The sequence below is a fragment of the Chanos chanos genome, chromosome 2 (assembly GCF_902362185.1).
Source record: "Chanos chanos chromosome 2, fChaCha1.1, whole genome shotgun sequence".
NCBI classification, from domain to species: domain Eukaryota; kingdom Metazoa; phylum Chordata; class Actinopteri; order Gonorynchiformes; family Chanidae; genus Chanos; species Chanos chanos.
This window is the reverse complement of record NC_044496.1, coordinates 52,864,136-52,881,635: the sequence shown is the minus strand read 5'-3', so window position 1 is coordinate 52,881,635 and position 17,500 is coordinate 52,864,136. Positions and strand designations below refer to the sequence as shown.

Genomic DNA, 17,500 nt, shown 5'->3' with positions numbered 1-17,500 from the left:
TTTGCAGTAAATGCAGTGTACAGCTGTAGTGCACTGGGTTATTGTGGCTAATCCGGCGTTTGCAGTAAATGCAGTGTACAGCTGTAGTGCACTGGGTCATTCTGGCTAATCCGGCATCTGCAGTAAATGCAGTGTACGGCTGTAGTGCACTGGGTCATTCTGGCTAAGCCAGCGTTTGCAGTAAATGCAGTGTACGGCTGTAGTGCACTGGGTTATTCTGGCTAATCCGGCGTCTGCAGTAAATGCAGTGTACGGCTGTAGTGCGCTGGGTTATTCTGGCTAATCCGGCGTCTGCAGTAAATGCAGTGTACAGCTGTAGTGCGCTGGGTTATTCTGGCTAATCCGGCGCCTGCAGTAAGTTCACTGTTCGGCCGTGGTGCATGTGGCATGAGCCGGTATGGTGTTACCCACACTCTCAGTAAATGAGACCAAGGCAACAGAACCAGCCATCAATTATTCAGAGACTAAGATGGCAATTATGGCACTGAGCACAACCAGCATGAATATTTTATGAAGGCTAACGCAGAGAGAGAGAGAGAGAGAGAGAGAGAGAGAGAGAGAGACAGAGAGAGTCAAACAGCAAGGGAGAGAGGAGACAGAGAGAGAGAGAGAGAGAGAGAGAGTCAAACAGCAAGAGAGAGAGGAGAAAGAGACACAGACAGAAAGAGAGAGAAAGAAAGAGGGAGAGAGAGACAGAGAGAGAGAGTGAGTGAGATAAATAGAGAATACAAATGTGTATATCTCTGCAAGACACAGGCATCGCCAATTCAATTCTCGCAAAGAAACATTCTCAGCATTGCCCTACTGTGTGGTTTGATATCTCTGTTTACGTCCTGTCTGCTTCTCTTTCTTCACCTTCCATCCCCCTATCTTTATTTTCTTCTCCATCACTCTTTCATTCAAAGCTCTTAAACATCAGTACAAGGAGCAAATGCGACGTCTCCTTCTGCCTGGTCTGCCAGCTATCCATTACCTCTGCTCCCCGTGCATGGCAGGAATGCTACAGTTGTCTAAAATGCAGAGTTTGATCCCTGGCTAATTGAGTAACGGGACACCGCCTTGATGACGGACGGCCTAATCTTTTCAGCGATGGCGTTAAAGCTGGGCATCCCTTTGACATTTTGCCTGGCATAAAAAACCAGTTTGGCGCGTCCCGTCCCGAAAGAGACTCCGCAACAAAATGTCTTTGTCATGTTTTAAAAATACACAACCCTATCCTCTCCTGCCCTTTCAGAATAATAATCGGCAAACGCCGCTTCAGTCTTTCTCAATTTAGAGCAAAAAAACCCCCAAAAAACCCAAAACCAAACCCAGAAAACAAAATAAAAATGTAATTTCGCGGCAGAAAAAAAGAAGTACGATATGACAAGTAGAAGCCTGCCAAACCTCCGTCAGGCCAACGCAGCTCTAGCAGGCATTGTAATGCAGACAGTTTTAAAACTGCTTACAATACACATCTCCCAAAGATCTATTCCTCATGATAAAAATGAGAGAGAGAGAGGGAGAGAGAGAGAGAGAGAGAGAGGGAGAGAGAGAAAATATCACTTGGTTGCTTAGCTGTTCTTTCAGATGTCTTATTTTCCCTTCCACCCCCCCATTTGTTATGGCTGGATTTCTGCACTGGCCTGCGAGTTTGGTGCCAACTGCAACCCAAGAAGTATTTCATAAAAAAAAAAGAAGAAAAAAAGTCAGACAGAGAGGACAATCTCTTATCAAAACACATGAGGAAAAGGAAATGAACTCCCCTGACTTTAGTGATCCATTAGCTTCTTGCTCACAGCCGCTACATGATTAAAATGTCGAATAATTCACTTCAATTTAGGGTCTTGAACAAGTTTAAGACAAATATAGAACAAATGCACCAAAAGCAAAGTCAATACGATTAATCTAGAATAATCTTCTGTTGTGTGCGACATATGTTGAATTCTACAAACTCCGTTCTGCTTTGTTTAGCTCATCTGTAACAGACAATTGCGATCTTAAATTTGTCACTTAACACCCAGAGTTTCTTTTCTGCAGCTTAATACAAGACTCTGTGTCATTAAGTCACACAGCTGTTGTTATGGAGGGTGTAGTTTACTTTAAACCGCCTCTGTATTTCCTCTCCAGTGTGTGTTCACTGTTGATCAGCAATCCTCACGTGTTGTTACAGCTTCAGTGCTATTGATTTAAGAAGAACACATGCATGGAAGAGCTACCATGGGCTACACAAAGAAGTGAGGGGTGAGAGAGAGAGAGAGAGACAGAGAGAGAGAGAGAGAAAGAGAGAGAGAGAGAGGGAGAGAGGGAGGGACAGGAAGAATTCACATCAGATAGTGAGACTAGACCCCAGAGATGTGGCAGTGTGCAGACAGAGAGAATTATTTTACATAATAAACGCTTCATATTCAAGGCTGTAATTGATAGCTGGAGCAAGGCAAAGGGAGAACAGCCGCCACATTTGGGCTTTGGGAGCTGTCAATCAAACCTAGTCACTGGAGAAGTGATGATAATCGTCGTCTGACAACTGCCTGATTTAATATTACCGTTACCGTTAACGCTATTGTTTACAGGGGGACGCCGACAGAACGAGCTGGTGCCGCTGCCGACGGCGACGGGCATCGGGATGTTTGGTGGTAATAGACCCAGTAGAAGTGAACCCCCCCCCCCCCCCCAAAAAAAGCAATTGCGGTCAATGTAATGATCCATTTGGTCGGTCAGTGTGGAGAATGGGAGAATATGGGCTGGGAGAGGTTTTATCTGCCTTTTTTTGTGCTCCCACAACTGCAGCTGTTTATCGACCCCCCCCCCCCCCTCCGCTTCAGATTTACACATTAAACCCAGCTGTCTGTGGATTAACCTTCAGCAAATGCCGGACTCTAATTGTCAAATTAATGCTAGATTACGACAAAGATTACAAGCCGACCGGGGCTTTAGCTAATCACACGGATAGGGTAGAGCGAGATCATAGCTTCTTTCTCACATAAACAGCAGACATAATTTGGAACACAGCTTAAGAAACTGGATATTAACAAACAATCCAGCACAATTCCACCCTTAACCAAAGCAGCACTTAAGACGGAATCTTATCTTAACACAAATAAACCAAACACATGATAACACACTTCTCCTTATGACTATAATGTATGCCAGTTGAACAGTGCAGTGAGTGTTGTAAAAGTAACTGGACAAGAATAATGGAAAAGACCTATGTCCTACACATCTTTAAAAGAAAGACAACAAAAAGAGTGATAGGGGAAAGGAAAGATGGAGAAGGGGGAAGGGAGGAGGACAGAAAAAGAGAGAGAGAGAGAGAGAGAGAGAGAGAGAGAGAGAGACCACCCTCCTGTATATTTCAGAAGCTGTAGGCAAACACCTCAATAATTCATGATGGAGAGATTGATTTTTTTTTTCTCTGGTGAGTGGGGAGCAGGAGCAGATGTGGCAGGGTTAGGACTAGCAGCCTATGGGATCATTAGCCTGACTAGTTACTGTGTGAATGGCCTGTCCTTACAGTATCCTCTACTCAAACTGACTACCATCAGTCTCATACACATTGCTTAGCCACTTCTACACCCATCTCTGGATCTTCATCAGTCTTAACTGGTTTGTGAATAAGAATGGGTGTCCTAAACAGTTTGTGTATGAGTTTTGAGAGGAGAAGTCGATCTGGACGGGAGTAAAGGAATCATAGAGGAGTAGGCAGTTTGGAGCTATAGAGTCAGTGGAAGTTTGGACAGAGTGAGGAATGAAAACCCCCATTCATAGATCATCTGATACATTTTCTAGGTATATACATTCCCTTCTGTCTTCCTATCTCTCTGATCAAAAATGCCTGTCACATGATGTACAGTTTGCTGTCATATAGAGATAATGGAAAGCAAGACAAGAGCAAAAGAGAGAGAGGAAGGCAGAGAGACAGAAACAGTGGGGAGAGAGAGAGAGAGAGAAGGATAGAGAGAGAGAGAGAGAGAGAGAGAGAGAAGGGGGGAGTGAGAACGATGGAGAGAGGGAGAAAGAGAGAGTGAGAGAGAGAGAGAGAGAGAGATGGAGAGATAGAGAGAGAGAAAGAGAGAGAGAGCGGTTGGCTGGTCTTCCTGCTTGTCCGTCAGAGAGAATCAGTCCTCGGTGACTATGATGCGACAGCAGGTGAGGGCTTTTGAGTGAGGGAGCGACGTCCTTTTGTCATCGTCGGCACTCACAAATAATTCATCCAATCACGGTGCCCCCGACGCGTATTGACAGCAAGCACTTCTACTTCCCTTCACCTGTCTCTTCCAGTCACCCACAGACAGCACGCAAAGGACAGAGAGACCTTTTCACCAGCAAACGACTGTGCACCCCTCTCTCCGTCACTGACCTAATTAAAGTTCACTCGCTCCTTTTCTCCTCTCCTCCAATCCAAATTCTCCTCTTGAACACCCGAAAGTTTAAACACTGTCCTTACGCACATAACAACGGCGGGACAGTGTGTTTGCCATTTCGACGCGTGTGAGAGCACTACAAATGGCAGCAGTCTTGGGGGGTCTTTGGGGGGGGGGGGGGGGGGGGTTGGGAAAGCAAAAGAAGGAGTTTGACAGGAAATGCCACAGAGACATTTGAAGATCAAACTTTGCAAGATCACCGTAGATCAAAATCCTTTTGGTGAAAACGCACAAGGACAGAGATGGTCCTGAGCTGCTGTGTTCTTTAATTTATCTTTTTTTTTTTTTTTTTTTTAAGGTTTTAGTGTCTGAATCTGCACAGTAAATGTCTAATCCTTTTTACAGTCATTTACACAGCTCACTGCAGCTACGTAAAATAAAATGTAGTGTTAGTGTGTGACATGTAAATGACAGAGAAAGGCGAAGAGAGAGAGAGAGAGAGAGAGAGATGTGTATCTAGATGTCCCCATTAGTCCACGGGAGAGTGTGTGTGTGTGTGTGTGTGTGTGTGTGTATCAGTGGATAATCGTGAGAGATGCGACGTGTCTCTTGCCTTGGTAATCTCTCCCTGATAATTTATTATTTACATTATATTAGACGACTGGGCGCAGTCAGATGGAAGCGCTGCGAAACAGGAGCATATTGATTTGAACGGAACGCTGTCTGCTGTGATTTCGCCCAGTGCCAGCCTAGCAGGATCACAGGGACAGAATGCCACCACGCCACATGCTAATGCTCACTTTAAACACTGAACACTAGGAGGTGCTGTAATTGCTTTGACAGCTGACAGGTGACCAGCAGAGTGTAACACCCCCCCCCCCTTCCCCACCCCATCCCACCCCCTGCCCTCCTTAAAATGCTACAACCAACACCCCTCCCCTCCTCTCTCTTTTCCTCTTCTTCTCTCCACAGCACATCTCTCACTCCTACATTAGTCTCTCTCTCTCTCTCTCTCTCTCTGTCAGTCCATTCTGCTCCATACCTCTACCAACAGATGCACACACTCCCACCTCTCCCTGTCTCTCTCTCTCTCTCTCTCTCTCTCTCTCTCTCTCTCTCTCACTGTTAAATAAAAAACACTTCCCCATCTGTCTGATAAAGCACATGTTTACATTACAGTTGTCATTCTGTTTGAATGTGATGTTAAAATGTTAAAATGTTCATTTGCAGAGCAATGTAGTATAAACTAAGAGACATGTGGGTGAGTCAGTGGGTGAATTTTTCCACGTAATACTGGGAGCGACTTCATCCTACATCACTGCTGTGGTAGTGCTAGCACCTTTTCATTAGCTTCCCTGCTAATTACTGCTTCCAGGCTGTTTGGAGTTAGCATCATTAGATACTGGTACTGCGGATATTAGAACAGCAAATTGGTACAGTTTTCTATTGGGTTAAACAGAAAAAAAAAATAATAATACATTCTCCCCTCATAAAAAGGAGAGGTGAACTTTATTAAATTACCTTACAAAATTCATGGAGTGAATATGTGCAAATGACTGCATGCCTGCCCTCTGAGCCTTTGAGCACAAATCTGTGAAAATAATTACACAGCCAGGCTTCCAATGTAGTCATATTTTAATAATCTCACTTCCTCGCTTTCATTAAATTAAGACGGGGATTATGTGTCACTTTGGTACAATTAAATACACAATCATCGGCAAAAAAAAAAATGGCCAACATCAAAGCAATAATAAGTTTTAAGCAAACCCTGTAGCCAGCAAAATGATTACACCAGATATAATAAACACCTTTGTAATTGCCAACAGTATGGAAGCCTCGGTGTAACTTTTTTTTTTTCTTCGTCTATGATATGAGAGACATTATCATAAAACTACACAGCAGTTGGAATAGAAAAAAAAAACAGAAAATAAGACATCTAATTATCAGAACACATCCAACATCCTAACACGCATGCTAACTAGAAAATGACTTTTTTACAGACTTTGAGCATGACGTAACCTAACACTTCAAGTATAATTTTAGAAAACGATTGTGTGGCAAACATGTCACACACTAAATATAATGCATCAAAAATACTTGACACTGGAATCGTTTTCTGACCCTGACAGAATCACAGAATGGGATGTGAACACACAAGAAAACATGAGAATATCCTTTCAGAATATGAGTAGAAAGGCTTACATCACACACACACACGCACACACACACGCCCCAGACTTTTCATGTTTAAGCTTGGTCTTTCGTTGTAATGCTGATGTAGCGTATCATTAGTGTGCTGATAATGTAACATTCAGAGAGGCACTTGGGCTAAACCTCTTCAGGGAGAGAGTAGACAGCTTTAAAGCTCTTTTCACCATGAAAGAGGAGAGGAAGACTTAAGGCCATTTATTGTTGGGCTAAGACCAGGGTGCCACAGCCATCTGACTGAAATACAATATCAACTAAAGAATACAGAATAGAATAGCACGGAATAGAAAAGAAAGTAACAGAAATAATAGAACAGAACTGCAGAATAGAATAGAATAGAATAGAATAGAATAGAATAGAACAGAGAGTATGAGTGCTTTAATCCCACACTGCCAAAGCACTGAAAGGCTTATCTTTTCATAATGACAAAGAACAGATCAAACCAGAGAGACATTTCTCTCACCTCTCAATTAAAAGCTCTACAGCCTATCCACACCAGACACACACACACACACACACGCACACACACACACATACACACACACACACACACACACACTCCTCAAGTGATATTCGCTCTGTCTCCATTACCCAGGAGGCATTAACCGTTGTGTTTCATTATCCAATCAGATCTGTTTCTCTTTCTCTTCTTTATCCACCAATTTCCTTTTTGTTCCTCTCTGACGGGCCGTATAAATAGCCCAGGATAAAGTCATTCCTCAAGCAGCTCTGGCAGGGGCCTTTCATTATTTACACTATTTACTTCGGTGGGGAAGTCATGACTGCACGCTAGATTTATCTGCCTGAGAAATGGGCTCTGTGATGCAGATCATCCAGCAGAACAAAAGCAACGTTACCCGCTTGTTGCACCGTGATACTAATTTGGTTCATGAAGTGTGTAACACAGTCCTTTATGGCAAAGGCTGGAGGGTAGGGTGGGGAGGAGGAGGAGGAGGAGGAGGGGGGGGGGGGGTTACATTTGTCTCCTGCTTTATTAAACTAATATATAACAATCTTCTCCCTGTTTGTCGCCACGGCGCCCAGGCAGCGAAGCCTGGGAGCAGAGCTGGAGGGAAAAGGGGCGGGCAGAGGCTGAGGGAGTCTCCACGTCGCTCTCCTCCAGAGCGGGGCAGCACAGAGAGAGAGAGAGAGAGAGAGAGAGAGAGAGAGAGAGAGAGAGAGAGAGAGCCCGCAGGGTGTCTGGTTCAGGACAGGGAAGTTTAAAAAAGGAGCGGTGCTATCAGACTACTTATAATGCATCCGAAATTCTAGCCTGGGGGGGGGGGGGGGGGGGGGGGCTGGGTTCTACATTGACTTTAGTTTTTTTTTTTTGTTGTTTTTTTTTTTTTAATTCTGCCCGCCATCAAACCACCTGAGTCCTGAGAACTGGATCTAACTGGTTCTGATCTCGTTTGATGAGTAAAGTATCAAAACGGAACTTGAAAGGAAAGACAAATGAAAGATAACGTAGTAATGTTGTAGCGTGCGTTATTACTCGCGATCTGAACGCATAATCTCACCATTGTTTATAACGATTAGCATTATGACACTGTATTGTAATACGGTCTCATTAGCATATTAATGTGGTGTAAGGAGATAGCTATGTGAAAGGACAAGCGGCAAGCTACGGCTGCAGTATGGAAAGACTGGGAAAGTGTGGGAACTTTTCAGCACATGTGAAAGTGATGTGTACCAGGAGAGGGGGACTAATCAGAGGGATGTGTCTGTCATCGGAGGGCGGGACCAGGCCTCCTTGTCCTTTGACTGGCCCAAACTAATGCAAACCACACGTTCACTCCTCAGCTGGGCCTTCAGCGGTCTTTCCCTCTGGAAGAAGACAAACACGTAGCTTTTCCAGAAGTCTCCTTCTGACAGGGGAACTCTGTATTATGTCTCCGATGTTTTTATTTTTTTTATTTTTTCTTCAAAATCTGCACTTCGTTATGAAGTTTTGGGGGAAAAGTTGTGTTTCAATGAGAAGAGGAGGAGAATGTCTTTATCATGTGTTCCAAAGGAAATTATGGCTCATCTTTCTCTCCTTTGACTTTCTCCCTGACTTTCCTTCTTTTTTTCTTTCTTTCTTTTGTCTGCCTTTTCCCCCACTCTCCACTCCTTCACTCATGTGCGTGTGTCCGTATGCATGTATGTGTGTGTGTGTGTGTGTGTGTGTGTTTATGTGTGCACGTGTTTGTGTGTGTGTGTGTGTGTGTGTGTGTGTGTGTGTGTGTGCGTGTGTGTGGAGCAGGGGGAAACGCTACCTGCATTCAGAGGGCATTGGCCATGCATCACTGACACTTCATCTCAGGCTGACTGCCTTGTTTCCGTGGTGACCCCTTCCTCTGGCTGCCGTATTATTTAAGGAGATTTATGAGACGGTGTCCCGTGCCAGGAGCTGTGCAGCCTGACCCCCGGGGGCTAGGGCACCAGCAGGGGGGCCCATTAATAACCTGAAGCCTAGGCTCAGGCTCTCTGTCTAGGCTACGGAGACCTGGCCACCCCCCCCCCCCCTCCCTCTGAGCTCCAGCCACATGACAAAGGGAAGCAGAGAAGGGCCTGGTGCCTAAGCCTCACACAGAGAGAGATCTGGCATCCAGGCCCTGCCGTGAGCCCTGTCACTCGGCTGTGTTTGATGGATGGAGGGAGGCAGATGCTATCTGAGCCAGGGCCATCTGTAAGGCCTCACAGTAACAGTGGGGTCACTGACAGAGACAGAGAGCAAAAAGAGAGAGAGAAAGAGAGAGGGAAAAGAGAGAGAGAGAGAAAGAGAGGGAGACAGAGAGAGAAAGAGAGAGAGAGAGCGAGAGAGAGAGAGAGAGACAGAGGGAGAGAGAGAGAGAGAGAGAGAGGGAGAGAGAGAGAGAAAGAGGAAGAGACAGAGAGAGGGAGACAGAGAGAGAAAGAGGTAGAGAGAGAGACAGTGAGAGATAGAGAGAGAGAGAGAAAGAGAGAGAGAAAGAGAGTGAGAGGGCAGAGAGGCAAAGATTGAAAGCAAGCGGCGAGTACAAGAGGACCCTGAAGCAGGTCGGTGTGTGCCATCATGTCGTGTTTGTTTTGTGGTTGTTTGGTACAGAGGGGACGTGTTGGCATGCTAGAGATTCTGAACACACAAACACACACACACCAAGGGCACCAATGTTCAGTATCACACAGTTTAGCCAGAGCCACAGTCACATCACGTTCACACACTTAAATAACACACACACACACACACACACACACACACACACACACACACACACAAAGTACTGCTAGTTCACTTACTATGAGACTTTCTAAAGAATCCATACGTCCCTGAGTCAATAAAAATACAGAATAAACCAGAGTGGATATATATTATTGACTACGACATGAATCTAAAGGAGTAAAGTATGTGGTGGGTTATTTCTCTCAGATCTCTGTGTTTGCTGTCAACCTGTGTGTAGCTGTGACAGTTTGGCCTCTGTGTCTGCCAGTGCTGGAGAACACCTCACTATTGGCCCATGTCTATTTAAAGAGCAATGTTTTATTCAGCCACAACATCTCACTGCTTTGAAAAATTTATCAGTGCATGCTCTCTGCCTAATCCACAACCATGTCTGGTAATTCCACGCTGTCTTGTCTTTAAATATTTCTCAGAACAAATGGAGAAGTGTAGAGGAAGCGTTTTCTCCTCTTCTCCGGACTGGACTGGGCGGAGGGAGGCCACGCTCCACTCACCGGTGCCAGCCCAGTTTGAGGAGACGTCGCTGGGAATGTATCTGAGCGCTGGAGGGTGTCTTAGCCCGCCAGTGAAGGAAGCTTGGAAAAGTGTTTATAGAGTCTGCTGAGACCTAAATCTGAGAGCGGCTAAACTCATTGTGTTTCTCCGTTTCCCTCCAAAAAGAGAATCGGCTCGTTCAAAATTCAGAAGAGCAATTTCCTCTTCTTTCACATTTCTTAATTTGTCTCTTTAACTGCATGCGTTTCCCATTCTGGAATGGAAGCATGGGTTCAGAGTTGGTAAAAAAAAAAAAAAAAAACACTATGGAATGTTTTTTTTTCAAGCTTAAGGACTAAATGAAATTGGGTTTTGGTGAGTGGAGGGGTTCTGCCCATTGCCTAACATGATGAAATTCAGTAAAGCGCAGGCCAAAATACATAAAAAAAAATATGAGAGCTGTGGTGGCTGTATGAGTGAGATATGTGAGACTGGGCGTGCATACATCTCTGAGTGTGTGTGTGTGTGTGTAAAGTATAAAAACGCGAGGCGAAACCGCCTGGTCGTAAATACAGCGCTGTCGAGGTGATGGACATGCTTGGCAGCCGCGGCTGATTGAAACACTTCCTCTTTAAAGCGGCCCTCATAAATCTGGACCAGACCCGGTCCGATGACAATCACGGGACACCCCTCCCACCCCACCCCACCATGCCGGCCCCTGTGCCGCTTACCCCGTGTGCCACCCTGGGCGAAGGGGCTAATCACGAACCCACCGCCCAACCAAAGGCTCCGCCCAATGGCACCCCCCCCCCCCACATATGGCCAGGCTCCTACCACATCCCAAGGCTCAACCTCCCTGCCCCACTAGACCCCCCCCCCAACCCCCCCTCCAGCCCTGGGCTCTGAGGGGTGAAAAATGAGCCTGTCTGGACCTGATGCTGAGACCGCTCAGAAAGGACCAGGCAACGCCATTACTCACTGCTCCAAATGCCGCCTTTGTTTCTGCATCATTACTGTTCCACGTTACCCCCCCTCATCACCGGCAGCGCTAATGAAACAAGAGAGCAGCTGTCCCACGTTCAACAGACACGTAGAGACAGGCCCAAGCTCGGTTAAAACACAAGGCCACACGCCGGGACACAAGCGGAGGGTCACTCGCTGACGTACCAAAACGCTTTGACCTCTGCTGAGGTAACTAATTAGGCTTTATTGCTTTGGGATTCCTGGGATGGAGGCACAGACCACAGCACAATCTGTAAAAGCATGCGTATTTTTAGCCGGAGCTATATTAGAGGGTAATTCTTCAGTGCTCAGAAAAAATGATGTATAAACACCGTAACATATTCACACACATAAAGCATAAACCAAATTCAAGGCATATTCCAGAAGCTAAATTTAACGTGATGTAGAGTATACAGTCAGGTATAGGCATATTGTTTAAATGTATACTGTGTAGATGAATGCTCTCACTTTGGTCCTCTTTTCACCACCCTATCCTTTAAGCATTGCATTAAATCCAAGGTATTGGAGCACCATTAGACCAAAACAGAATAAATATCATAGCAGTGAGGCATAGAGGATTAATGGGTGTGATTTAACCTTTGAAACAATGAATACAGGATAAATTTAGCAAGGCCATGCCCTAAAATAGAACAAAAATCAATTTACTCTAAAACAGGAGCTGCAAAAAACCAACTTCCAGCAGCAAAAAACCCATTCAAGCCTGATAATGTGTCTGAGGGTACAAAATGTTTTTTTTTTTATGGTCCAAAGACAGACATGAGAGAAAATGAGAAAGACAGAAACAGAGGGAGATAGAGAGAGAGAGACCGAGAGAAGACAGAGACGGACAGAAAAATTATGTTGGATTCATTTCGTGTTCTTTATGTCATATGATCAAATGTCACATGCCATCTTATGACATATCACAACTCAGTTTTCATATGAGGAACTCATCATGTAGGTAAAGCCCCGAGTATAAAACAGGGTATAAACGCTTATAAACATGTATAACCTCATGGAACATTTTATCATACAGTAATAATAAAACACTATCAGACTATACAACCTTATGATTCCAAGGGGCCTATTTTCAATGCTGAATATACTATCAGTTAATTTTAAGTCACTATTAAGGAAAATTAACACTTGCCCATTATACCCGTCATGACGCATTATAAACATTATTCAAAGTGCCATCAATGGCTTTAACACCAGTGTCAGCAGTGTGTCTGAGCGGGGTAACTCTGTGTGTTAACCTGAGTTCAGTCATCAGCAGCGTGTCTGAGTGGGGTAACTCTGAGTGTTAACCTGAGTTCAGTCGTCAGCAGTGTGTCTGAGCGGGGTAACTCTGTGTGTTAACCTGAGTTCAGTCGTCAGCAGTGTGTCTGAGCTGGGTAACTCTGTGTGTTAACCTGAGTTCAGTCGTCAGCAGCATGTCTGAGTGGGGTAACTCTGTGTGTTAACCTGAGTTCAGTCATCAGCAGCGTGTCTGAGTGGGGTAACTCTGAGTGTTAACCTGAGTTCAGTCATCAGCAGTGTGTCTGAGTGGGGTAACTCTGAGTGTTAACCTGAGTTCAGTCATCAGCAGCGTGTCTGAGCGGGGTAACTCTGAGTGTTAACCTGAGTTCAGTCATCAGCAGTGTGTCTGAGCGGGGTAACTCTGAGTGTTAACCTGAGTTCAGTCATCAGCAGCGTGTCTGAGCGGGGTAACTCTGAGTGTTAACCTGAGTTCAGTCATCAGCAGTGTGTCTGAGCGGGGTAACTCTGAGTGTTAACCTGAGTTCAGTCGTCAGCAGCGTGTCTGAGCGGGGTAACTCTGAGTGTTAACCTGAGTTCAGTCATCAGCAGTGTGTCTGAGCGGGGTAACTCTGTGTGTTAACCTGAGTTCAGTCATCAGCAGTGTGTCTGAGCGGGGTAACTCTGTGTGTTAACCTGAGTTCAGTCGTCAGCAGCGTGTCTGAGTGGGGTAACTCTGAGTGTTAACCTGAGTTCAGTCGTCAGCAGTGTGTCTGAGCGGGGTAACTCTGTGTGTTAACCTGAGTTCAGTCATCAGCAGCGTGTCTGAGCGGGGTAACTCTGTGTGTTAACCTTAGTGCAGTCGTCAGCAGTGTTGTGGTAAGGTGGTGTAACGGTGAAACCAGGGTCGGCAGGCAGAGGAGGAGAGGTGATTTGAACGCAGGGCGCCAGAGGACGTGTTGTGTCCCCCCTCCGTGTTTGTCAAACAAATTAAACACGTTCTCGAGTCTTCACCTGCCCAAGCGACCATGCCGCATATGGCCCACCAGTAGCAAAATAAGGCAACGTGCATACATTAACATATTTAATCAACCACCCTCTCCATTTAATATGCAAATTTCCTGAAATATTACTGAATGCCGTCTGTTCTAAATGAATAAATTTGAATCGCAATTAGAATAATCCTTTATAATTAATGAAAACTGTCAATTTCGGTTCATAAGTAATTTGATTAACGAGTTGATGGCACACTTATCAAGTTCAGTGGACTGTTTGAATTCAGACGCAGGGAGAGAGAGAGAGAGGGAGTAGAGGTCCTGGTTTTAGGCATGACACCAGGTCAGACATCAGAAAACGTGCTGAATAATTGATAAAAATAAGTGATTAATAAACTTATGAGGTCAGGTTAGCACACAGCAGGACTTCTTTATTTAAAAAAAAAACCCTATGCCCTGAGATTTGTTTATTAAGCAGAAAGAGGATCCTTGAACTTTTCTCTTTCATAAAGATCTTTATGAGGAAGAGTTGTTTTTTTTTAAAAGGGGAAAAAATCAAACATGTAAACAGAAACCTTGACCAAGTTTCTTCTCTCTTTTTTAACCTAGTTGGCATTTAAAGGCAATATTTGAAGCGGTGTGAGAATAACTGCAGAGTTAATATCGCTCACTGGGCTGGTTTGGTATTATGTATTGAGGCCAAACAAAGTGTGTTGGATGCATACGTCCTTGACTTAACACTAGCATAAGCACTTTAATGGAGGCACAGTAGCCGTTTGAACTGAGGCTAATCCATTACATCAACCTGAACATACACAGCTAAAACCTGTTCAAAAGAAAACATTCTGAGTTTAAGGTCTACAGGGCACACACAGAGAGAAGTGGAACTTCACGATGAGACAGAGGGTTAGTTGTTGTTTGTCTAGTTTTGTGTGCACATAAGTGTGCGGCTGTGTATGTGTGTGTATTGCGTGTGTGTGTGTGTGTGTGTGTGTGTGTGTGTGTGTGTGTGTGTGTGTGTAATGGGGGCGTAGAATGCGAGTGAGATGGGGTTGGGGAAGGAAACTCTTAATTGGAACAGCTCTGCTGTTTGGAAACAACAGCAAGGTTAAGACCACATGCAGATGGAGTATTTGGAAGTCGTTAGGAATGATAAGGAGAGGTCTGTCTGGGAAAACAAGGGAGAGGGTGAAAGAGAAAAAAAGAGAGAGAGGGAGAGTGGTAATGCAGTTAGAGAAACAAGGTAAAAAAAGAAAATCTCAGAGGAGTGACAGAAAACAATGGAACAGGGAAGAGAGAGAGAGAGAGAGAGAGAGAGAGAGAGAGAGAGCTCTACACATGTGCAAATATGCAAATTTGTAACAGTATGTGTTAGCCTGCACTAATTAATCTATTTATTAATAAATGGTCTATTAATCTCTATGCATATATTACAGATTCACAGACATACACAAACACACACACACACACACACATACATTCACCATCCACTTTCAATACTGATAAGAAAAAAATGTTCTTTACCTGTTTTGAGTGACATCATGGTAAGGGTCACAGCACCGGAAAAAAAGAAGAAAAACATTAGAATACATCAGAGGGAGTTACTGTGACAGACAGTGAAGAAAAGATATTTCTACATTATGTGGTGACTGTAGCTATAACATCTATGAAACTCTACATTGTCTGCATATCATAGGAATTTCCCCAAAGTTAATTTCATTTGTGAACACACTCAGTTACACACACACACACACACACACACACACACACACACATTGATTATTAAGAAGTGGGATCTCTATGTCCACTCCTATGAACATTCATAGATATCACCTTTGACCTTTCCACCTGGTGCCAAAAGCACGGGAACAATGACTCAAAAAGCAAAGCCCCCTCAGCATGCCCTCAATTACACTATTCACCCCTCTCCTTTCCATCCTATGCACCCCCCCCCCCTTTTTCCTTCCCTCTCTCACTCTCTCGGGCCTCTGCTGAAACCCTATGAACCCCTGACACGGGACGAAACACAGCAGGGCTAGTGTGTATGCCGTACCCGCGGCTACAGCGCCGCGGTGCATTGACAGAATGAGAAGAGTAAGGACGTCTACAGTAGCTAAAGATGTGAATGGGTTTTCAGTTACAGTCTCGCATTAACTGCCTGGATTCAACTTCTGCCACAGACACATTATCTGAGACAAGCCTCTATTTCCTGTTTAAGCCAACTTCTTAGGAAGATACACACTCTCTCTCTCTCACACACACACACACACACACACACACACACACACACACCATCTGCAGTCCAGCGAAGCGTGGAAAGAGAGAACTGTGAAGCACTCGAGGAGTCACGGTGACCGACTGATTTGAATATTTTTCTGGCATTCCTCTCAAAGTCAGAATCAGCGTATATCAATACACAGGATATTGAAGTTCTTTCAAAAAAAAAAAAAAAATCTGTTTACAGTTTTCCTCTCTCTGTTTTCCACAGGACATATAACTTAAAGAGGAAATGAGGGAGTTTCACCTCCTTTTAATCTGAGGGAAAATTAAAGAATTTTTCCTCAGGCAGTCAAAGGAAATTAATTTAAAAAGAAGTCAATAACAACAAAAAATAACAGCCTGTTAGCACTTCTGGATCAGACATCAAATTTTCAATTAATTATTCAGAATTCGTGGCCAATGTCTTAAGGCAGATGAAAGGATGACAAGAATTTCCATTAAATGTGATCTGTTTTCTGATAAATATACAATAACACAATACAAAACACACAAAAGCAATACTGAGACTAAGACAGCGGAACAATGAGTACGAAGACAGACAGACAGACACACACACACACACATTCTGATTCTCTCACAAATACACACACAGACACGCGCACACACACACACACACTCAGAGGAAGATCCTTTGGATGAATATCTATGAGGTTTTAAGGGGACAAGGTCACACTTGGTTTGAGGAAGTGACACGGTGTGAGGTGAGAAGCATTTCCACCTGCTCACTGTGATATCACAGGGGGCTTACAAAGGTCAAGAGAGATCCTGATAACACACTCATTAGCAAGTGGGATTTCAAGTGAGTGTGTGTCCGTGCATGTGTACGCATGCCTACATCACTCTAAAACCCCCTACGTGTTTTCTTAAACATCTTCCTGCCATTTAACGTAGCCGTAGCATTTACTTGGTCTCTCACTGGTAGCCAGGTTGTTATAAAAGCTGGATTTTTAAGAGAGACAAAAGGGTTTTTCCATCGCTTTCCTAAAAGGGATAGGAGGTAATTAAGAGTTCCCGGCCTGTTCTGTGCCACATCGCCGGACCTCATAATGCTATGATTTACACTCTAGTCACAAGTGTCTGTCGCTCCAACCCACCAATAATTAGCCAGATTCACCGTGCTGTCTCACCGACTAATTAGCAAATTATGTTGAAAATAGCAGCCCCCTAATTAACTGTTATTATGGCATTTCAGAAGTTGCTGCTTTAATTAGCAAAGAATCGGAGCATGCATTTCAATGCTGGCACGGCTACACTTCCTCTCTCCCGATGACTAGAAGCTGCTTCCTCCCCCTCCTCCTCCTCCTCCTCCTCCTCCTCCTCCTCTTCCTCCATCCACATAACGTTCATCATATCATTAAAAAACACCGACATCCCCCCCCCCCCCCCCAAACCCAACCCCCCTGTCAAATGGCCAAAAAGCACATTAGAACAAATGATCGACGAGTATAGTGGATTATTGAATAACACAAACAATTGAAGCTGATTCATTTGCCTCATCGAGGCAAAAAAAAAAAAAACGAAAAAAAAAAAAAACTGTTTTTTTTTTCCAACTTCCGTAAAAGAATCACAAATTGGGTCCATTACCGAACGCTGCAATCCATCACTAAAAGTACACCCCCTCCTTCTTTTTCTCCCTCTCTCTATCCTCTCCTCTCCACCCCCTCCCTGCTCTCTCTCTCCCTCTCTCTCTCTCTCTCTCTGTCTCTCTCTCTCTCTCTCTCTCTCTCTGTTTTCCTGTGTTGGCGTTCACTTTCTGCCCG

The 17,500-nt window shown here is 44.5% G+C and overlaps 1 protein-coding gene across 11 annotated transcripts in view; it reads right to left on the bottom strand.

Annotated features, from left to right (window-relative positions):
- Nucleotides 1-17,500, bottom strand: part of ebf1a (EBF transcription factor 1a) — a 113,953-nt gene that overhangs the window by 42,336 nt on the left and 54,117 nt on the right. The gene's annotated exons all lie outside the window — the stretch shown is intronic.